Below are 9159 nucleotides of genomic sequence, written 5' to 3' on the forward strand. Positions count from 1 at the left end.
GTTTGATAAAACTTCCTGGGGGACACTAGCTATGACATATATACAAACACACATGAATGCACAGGTGCCTAAACATATATATATATATGTATAAACCTGATGTTACAGCAGATCAAAAGATAAGGAGAGGAAAACCTCAAACCACTAATACTCCTAGTCTCCACTACAGAGTAGGAAACATAAATATATTTCAATAGTACATGATGAATGGTTTGAACAGTTACCAGTTCTGAGTCATGACAAAATTATCTCAATCTGATATGAAGATTTCTGTATTATAGCAATGATTTCAATGACACTGTGTGTGAATCAGTTTGGTGTGGAAGAATGGCTCCAAAAGTCTTGTTTGCCCGAAGATGCTCAGTTTCAAGACAGAGATATCAGTGAACATTGCCTTCTCTGAGTGGTAAGTATAAATTGCATAAATGCTCAGGGTAATACTGTAGACCAGTTTACCAAAAGGGAATGTACATATATAGAGAAAAGATAATCACTGATACTTTCACTCATTTGGTCCATTTTTTTGAGATAATCCCTGAAACTGAGCAGATTCTGGACATCTTCAAGTAAATGCCAAAAGTGCATACTTTCTTTTCTACCCTGTAAGTCCCTCATTCCTTTTCAAAACACATGAGTGTAGATCACTTCATTTACTAAACCGAGTGGAGGACATGGCTTTGGAGATCTAACCATTGCAGCTTTGTAGGGCAGAAGACTGGAAAAATATGCTGGAAAATGCTCAGCGTCTGGTGAATAGGTTTTACCAGTGATGATCATTGCACTCCCCTTGCCTCTTCCTCCATTAGATGAATGTGCAGCCTTTATTGTCAGTCTTGTGTCACTTAATTGTAGAGCAAGCTCACAAGAAGGACAATTCTTCATGTGTCTGCTTCGTGATTCAGCTCTATGCAAAGGCATCAATGATACTTTTGAGCAGCCTAGTTCAGAAGTTATGAGCCAGGTACTCTAATTGTAACACATTTCCATGACAGCCTGATCACAGGCTGAGCACACTGTCATGTGGCTGTAATCACTAGCTATATCTCAAATGCATGCAAGAGCTACACTCATATTCTTGTTTAAACTGGCCATGCAGTAAGTCACGGCAGAGAATTGATCCAGACCAAAAATAAAACCTGTAGAAAACATAAAGAAAGGAAAAAAAGTAACTTGTTTTCATCTAGAGCTGCTCACTTACAGTTTACTGCAGAGGGGTGAAGCAGTGCCTGATGAAGGGGAGAGTCAGGAAGAGATGGGAGGGAGATTTGGGAAGGCTAGCAGGACAGGATTATATTTGTATGCTGTCATGAGACTGCAAGCTGATCCCTGCAGGAAGACAAACAGATTAGCTTGAGCTCAGCATCACCTTGATGTGAGTTCACTGTTCTGAGACCTGACCTACAACCAGTGATGGATGCTGCACTCAGACACACAGAGTTGCCTGAGTGTTTGGGATTCTCAGGTGTTTCTGTATTGAGTTCTGTGTGTAGCCATGCTATTCCACACAGTATGATGCTTTTAGGATGCAGGTCAGTAACATCTGGCACACACATTTAAAATCACATCCAGCCAGAGTTTGACAGGGAGGAGAACATGTGAAAGCAGTACGTTAGCATCTTCCAGATCATAAAAGGGTTCAATTACTTCTGCATCACAGTTGCTAAGGTCTGAATTTGGAGTAAAAGCTGCAGCATCTCACATGGTTCAGATAAGGTAAATTGCAGTGACATATCTCTTTGAGCCACCTCCTTCTCACCATCCATTGCATTTCCATTGTTACACTGAATCTCAATACATTGTGGGAAAACTCTCCAGAAAAAGGCAGGATTTAACATGAATTGTTTCAAAGCAAATAAGTCAGTCAGAAAATGATCAGTCTCCTAATGGTGTAACACCAATTCTTCCACTAATACAAACTGTACTGGGATCAAAATACAGAACATTCAGATAAGTACAGGGTGCCTAATTATAGTTATTAGGAATAGGGCTTGTCTACTAGTTTCTTGTTTATTTCATTCCTGGTAATTTGCCTACAAATATGTTTTACTGTCCTTAGATTCAGCTAGACATTATAAAGTCCAAATTAATGGAATGACTCATCTTGTAAGCTGATGATTCATATACCTCAGTGATGGTAGTTCAGGAGACATTTTCAGTAAATAAGTAACAAGACAGAAAAAACCCTGTATCTGAAAATGCAAAGTGAAAACTCTAGGTTTAAATGTTCATTTTGGTTTAGTACATATTCTGTCTGGGCCTTGGTTTGCTCTTTTCTGAAAGGTGTAAATGTGTTAACTAGGTTTTTTTGTACTGTGCCCTTGAACTCAAATGCAATTATATCCAGCAATTCTACATAGAATCTACAGGCTTGAAAAATGCTGCTGTTAGTCAGTCATACTCTAGACTATTATTATGCCTCATTTTAACTAGCTAAATGCAAAAGAATTAAACAATGTATATTGACTACTGCACAAAGGTATTTCACAGTCTAACTGAACTCAAATATACTGGGGAAAAAAGTGTGAGACTGAGTCTGAATTTTCCCTGGAAAATTCCAGAGGTACTGTGTAGTAACTCCATGATTTAATACTCTGATTGATATAAAATGTTTTCCTTCAGCAAAGTTGATTTATAACAATGTGAATTATTAGAAGTCACAATAATAAAAGTTTGCCCACAATTTGGGCAGTCTGCAGGATTTCACTAGGTTTTTTGGTTTTATTTTTGTAGGTGTAGTAGTGCCTTTAGTCAGTATAAAAAGGACTTTTTATTCCCTTTAAAAGGCAAAACTATTTGGTAGTTGCAGCAAAAAACCCCAAACTGTACAGGTTACCACTTATGCTCCATTATGCTACCACATAGGTATATTATTGCCATATTCATCTTTCTTCCCCCCTTTCCCTCAAGGTATTTGTCATTTCACATATATTCAGAAGAGCTGATTTGTAATTACCATTCTCTGAAGGAGATTATTTTTTCAGAAACATATCTGTACTGCAGTACCTCTTGGGAGCCCTAGGCAGAGGTAAAAGTTCCGCTGTACTACATACACTGAATAAACACATAATAAACTCCAGCCTTTTCCAAAGAGCTTCCAGTGTAAGAGGAGAAAGGGAGCAAATATATACAAAGCAATTGAGTTGTGTCTTCTCATTTAATAATGCAGAAATCATGACAAAATCTCTAATCTCATTTTGGCCCTCCTCATAGCGAAAAGGAATTACAGGCCCCTTCAGAATCGCTCAAAGAGAGATATCCAAGGGTGAACCCCACTTGGAAGTCACTATTTTTTTCAAGGACTTCTAAAGAAGACTGGGCTGACTGGCTCTGATTAGACAGCTGGTTTCTAGTGACTAAAATTCAGCGTCTTGGTGCAGTTACAATTGCTGCTAGTTTCACTGCTGCCTTTAATTGTTCATGAGCAGTCTTAATTTCAGCACATTCCCTCACTATGACCTTTTGTCCTAATACATTTGTAAAAGAAAAGTCTTTCTCTTCCTTATTACTTTATTGGCTAGCTTTAAGTGATTTTTGTTTATCTAGCTGGTGTATTGTGAGAAATAATTAATGTTTTTGTACTGCTTTGAAAGTGAGCATCATTGGATCAAATGCTTGTTTGAGAAAGATGCATTTTGATGTCCTTATCTATGTTGTTCAGGCTTTAATTGGCTCTGTATTCATCTTCCTCCCACTCTTACAGTTGCAAGTTCAATTATTTTTTAACCTTTGATCTTTGAGTGATTTCTCTAAAAACTCAAAACAGTCAAACTTGATCTGCTCCATTAATCTCTTTCAGATGTCTGAGAGCCCAGAGAGAAGGAGGAGATGAAGACAATTTTTCAGGTTAAAGAGATGGTATGATGGACATGAATACTAGAGAAATGGAGTGAGAAAAAATGTTTTGAAGGTCCGTAAGGATGGGAAAGCAGGATTATCGCTAAAGAAAAGAGGAGAGAAATCTCAGTTGTTCTTGTCCCCATGTTTTTGTTTCCTACTATGAGAAGGTCTTCACTGGGATGGGATTCCTGTCTCAGCTGGTGATAGGAAACTCTTTTAGTTTTTGAAGGAGTTTTTGATGATACGTTTCCTGTTTGCTTCAGAGGGATGAGGGGAAATGCAGGTAGAACAATCGATCAAATGATGGATTTACAACCTGAAGGAAAAGAAAAACGTAATGGCCAGCTCTCATTGGACTTGGATTCACCTTATTTCTCTGTAGAGAAGAACTTTTGACACTTGAAAATTATGAAAACAAACCAGGGAAAACCACAGAGAAACATATGGTAGGCTAGAAATATTACAAAAAATCTGATTTACAAGGTGTCCCAAAAATACTTGTATTTCTAATTCCAGAACCTTGAGATTTTGTGCCTGTACAAATAGTTAACTTTCTTTTACATCTTTCCAAAAATGCATGGCAATCTAAACATACAAATGCTAACTCTATATCTGACAGTGATCTAATTACCTGAATTTTAGGCACTGACTAGCTGTTTTTCAAATGCCTGACCCTGTAAAAGCTGGAAAACCTATAAATATTGAGTCACGCTAAAACATATTAACATTTTGGAAACTCACACACATAAACAAAAAAATCAAAATAAAGTACATAGAAGTGAAGAAAGAAAAGAAGAGATCCAGTCCTTATAAGTTCAGAAAGAATTTCTCTGAAAAATGGTAAGAAATACATCCACATTTGAAGACCTTTTCTTTGGACTATGTCTGTTTTTCATACTACAATTTCCAAAATTCAATGACTGCTTTAGAATGGATGGACTTTGTTTATATACTTTGTAACATCAAATGCATATTTGACCCTATGAGATTCATTTTATTGTGAAAATGAAATGTCTCTTTTTAGTACCAAAAGTTCAGTTTGGCTAGAAGCAGCTTTTTATGATTACATTTTTGACAGGATATTGCAAGCAGTGCCATGAGATTTAGCGGACCATCTTTACAGCTTGTATATTGAATAGTGATTGTCACAAAGTTAGTAAAACATTTATGATAGGTTGCTTCCAAGGTATTCATAAGCCAAAACTCCATTCTTTCTGGGTCATTCCTATCTTAACAAATTTTCAGTACCAAAAAAATTGGTAAAACAACCTGTATGAGGACAAATAAAACAGCAAAACTAGTGGATTAGATGACAGATTAGATTTTATTCCCCTTTTCTTTTATAATCCAGAATAGCCTGTTCTAAAACAGTTTTCCCTTTTGAAGTAAATCTGGATATGTAATCAGCAAAAAGATGGATAGATTTAAAAATTCTGTTCTTTTTGCATTATTATTTTCAGACAGAGCTTCTAAATTAGAGAACAAATCCCAGTAGATTAGGTTTTATGTGGAGAACAGCAGAGACATGATTATTTTTACCTTCTATTAATTATCAAATGGGAAAAAAAAAAGGAAATGAAAATTGTTTGCCACTGATTTTGCTGGGTTTGCCTTTCCTAAACAGCAACTTCTTGTATTGAATCACTGATAATGCCATCTAGACAAACAAAAAGATAGAAAAGTGGATGGAGACAATTTCAATTAATTTACACAAAACCCTTCTTGTACTTACCTATATGACCTTATGTACCTGTCTTAGCGCTCACTGCATCCCAGGCATGCACAAATTTATCCTGGTCTCTTGTATAGGATGGTCATTCTTTGCTTCAGCTGACTGTGCTTCTGTATTTTGTTGTTTTTATCCATATTTTCAGACCTTGCCTTATTACTATGAAAATGCATCAAAAAAAATTAAAAAAGGTTGCAGGGGTTTTTCTGTTTCAGGAAATATACTTCAACATAATAGAGTAAGAGTTGGTATTACCATTTTATCTTACAACTGTTATCAGAGATACAGCATGAAACATCATACTAACTCTTTGCCTCTGTTCCTTCCTGCCACTCCAATATTTCCCTTGTTCCACTGGTTCAGGTCAATAAACTTTTCTTATTTTCCTTCAAGTTTTGACAACTGTGATCTGGATAAAACTGTTGGAACTATACCAAGCCATCATAAAGTTTATGGGATTGATGTGGGAAGCAAAGGTGTTAGATGCTACAGATAGAACCTTTCTGGTCAGAAGGGAAAAGGGGAAAGAATACGTCAGGACTCACCTGCTAGTGAATAAACATGACAGCGCTCACACTACCAAAGAGCTGGTTTTTTTGGAGAACTACATAAGGTTCTCTAAGTCCACGTGTACTTAAAAAGAGATATTGTATTCAGATTAAACATATATATATATTATACAATGAATGTAATTCATAATGTGTATCATATTTATGTTCCATCTTGATGGTAAAGAAGTGATATTTTGTCCCAGGATGTATCCTGGAGCAGCAGATGTGAGAAGGCTGTTGGAAGCACAAAACTTAATGTTTCCTGGGATGTAGCAGCGTTGTCTGGAGGTTTAGCACAGGTTGTCTGTGCTTGGTGTTCACTTCTACTCATGGCTGTGGGCCCTGAGATGCAGATGGAGAGCACCTACAGTGCCTTGGCCATGCTGCATTCCCCGCACACCTGTCAAAATAGGTAGTATGATGCACTTTGAGAGCTTCCCTGAGTGATCTGCTACCCAGTCTGTCTGGGAGGACCAGGGTGCAGTTTAGCATGCAATTGTTCTCTGTTTTCTGAAAAGCATCAGCCTTTACTCAATAGACACAGTTCAACCGCGGCTTTAAATATTAGGGCAGAACCAGCAAGTAGCATTATATCATTTCCTGAGCTAGAAATTATAGCCAAAAACCTAATCGGAAGGAACTGCAGCCAAATATCATCAAGTTGTAATTAGCAGAGGACTACGTGTTACTTTTTGAAACCCACTCACTATGAGGATTTAAAAATTACTTACTAAATGGAATGCAAAAAATTTAATTCAAAAATTTTAAAAAAAAATCACAAAATTACTTACCAACTGGAACTCAAACTGCACTTGAATGTGTCCCTCCTTTATGTTTTCAGTATGTTCTGTGACCTATACTCTTACCTAAGCTGTCTAGAAGCATTTGATCTGCTTTTTCTTTTTTCCAAAATCAGCCAGACATTCTTGCTGCAGAGAAAGGACTTGGGATTTCTATAATATTTGAAGTCCTTAAAAGGCATTGACAAACCCAACAGCCTGAGGAAACCTTTTGAAAGATATTCAGCTGCTATTCAAGGACTCATGTGGATAGTGGATTTATCATTTAAAATGACTGCTTGCTTGTAGCCCCTAATCAAGTACAGGCCCAGTTCATCAGTATCTGTAGATCAGCTATATCTACCTTGGCAAATAATTCAGCACCATGGGAGCAGGCTGGTAGATCAGAGAAGACACTACATCTACACTTCAAGTGTCTCAATGTGTTTACATCTGAACAGATGCGGTTTGATTCCCTAAAACAAACACCCCTGGCTGCATGCAGTTTGGAGATACTTTAAGGCACAGTCACTGATCATTCATCCTATGTGCATTTTCGGGCTGAGAGATGTGATGGAGAGTTCTTTCTTAGTTGCTTATGGAATGAATGGCGTTCACTTGTGCACAAACTACTTCTTACTCAGTGCCCATGCATGGGGACTGCAGATTGTTCAGGACTTTGCTGTAAAATGGCTTGATTATTCTAGATCAAAACAGTGTACAGGGCGCTAACTTCAACACTTGTTCATTGCAAATGTATTTTTGGCCAGTTCTGTTTATCTCCAAATACTGCAGGAAATTTTGTAGAACAAACCTGACAAGAAGTGTATTACATGAAGGTATAATACGCAGAGCAGCTAAAAGAAATATAGGAGTTTGAGAACCTTTTCATAAGATCTTTTAACAACAAAAAAGTGCCAGTTCAAGTAAAAATATTATTAATATTTGCCTTGCAGAAGGACTGGATTTCAAGAGAAAGAAAAGTCTAATTATATTCTAAAATGAGTTATGAGGAACTAAAATTATCCTTGGCTTGGCTGCTTTGGAGTCCAAACATGTTCCGGAAAGTTGCATTTTTCCTACGGTAAGCCAAAGGACAGAAGGAACAAATGGGAAAATGCAGATTTTTTGAGAGAAGGATTCCTTTTATCTATTGTGGGTTTTTTAGAACTTCTAAAAAATTGCTCTGGTTTGTTGGGAATTTACAATTCTACCAAGTCTGATAAGAAATTTTGTCTGAACTGCCAGTGTATTCAGCTGCCAAAAAAGGCAACCATAGTGGCTATGAAATATAATTTGTTAATATAATTTGTTACTATATTAGTATTTTTATTAATATTAGGAAGTATTAGAGGCTTGGATGAGCAGGAGAAAATTATGAGATACAAGGGAGGACAAAGCATCATACAGAACTGTGACAGAATAGGCAGTTGATGTAATTAGACTACAAAACAAATTTAGTGTCTGAAAGACAAGAAAAGAACATATAATCTTGGATCAACTCAGCTCCAAAGGTTATTGAGATGGACCTGGACTTTCATTGTAAAGGAATCTTAATTTGATCAGATTTTTCTGCTAACTTTGACATTTCATTTATTTGGTTGTCGTGGTGCACCCTTCATTCAATGAGCTTTAACACTTATATAATTATATAAATTTTTTTCCCTTTAATTTTAAAGTCCCTCAATATTTGGAGGGAGTTTGGCTCTGGGATTTGCATTCAAACTTATCACAGTTTGTAAAACGTGTCTGTCATGCTGAGGTACTCATATCACACAGAGGCTTACCCCAGAATTTCCACATAATAAATAGTTCATCTAAATGTTTAAAGTAATTTGCAAATACAGTAATCTGGAGGAACATTTCAGCTTCTTCACACCCAGCTACTATATAAATATAAGTATATGTGTTTATTACAGTATATGTCTTCACTAGTATTTGGTTTAGTATCTGAAAATGTCTTGTTTCCATAATTAAATATTTCAACTGAGAACCCTGGTCTGTGATCCATATAATAGCTGTATTAAGATGTTTGCTGGTGAACTAATATTTATTTCATGATTAGGAGGATGAAAGTTATTAAATCACATAATTTCTGAGAACATTCACCCTTGTATGAAAGAGTCTGAAATGAGATTACTTGAACCCTCAAAAATGGGCAATTATGGGACACAATTTCTGATGCCTCATTAAGGAAGTTGCTCAGATTTCACAAATGATAGCTTTTACAAAACAGATAAACTGCCAAAAACATTATCTCCAC

The 9159-nt window shown here is 36.5% G+C and overlaps 1 long non-coding RNA gene across 1 annotated transcript in view; it reads left to right on the forward strand.

The window, feature by feature from the left end:
* LOC135409819 (uncharacterized) overlaps window positions 1-8889 on the forward strand; it is a 45356-nt gene extending 36467 nt beyond the window's left edge. Inside the window, exon 2 of the long non-coding RNA XR_010428372.1 lies at window positions 3797-8889. This is a non-coding gene — a long non-coding RNA (uncharacterized LOC135409819). The remainder of the gene's footprint in view (window positions 1-3796) is intronic.
* Window positions 8890-9159: the final 270 nt, after the last annotated feature.

The sequence above is a fragment of the Pseudopipra pipra genome, chromosome 2, assembly GCF_036250125.1.
Source record: "Pseudopipra pipra isolate bDixPip1 chromosome 2, bDixPip1.hap1, whole genome shotgun sequence".
NCBI classification, from domain to species: domain Eukaryota; kingdom Metazoa; phylum Chordata; class Aves; order Passeriformes; family Pipridae; genus Pseudopipra; species Pseudopipra pipra.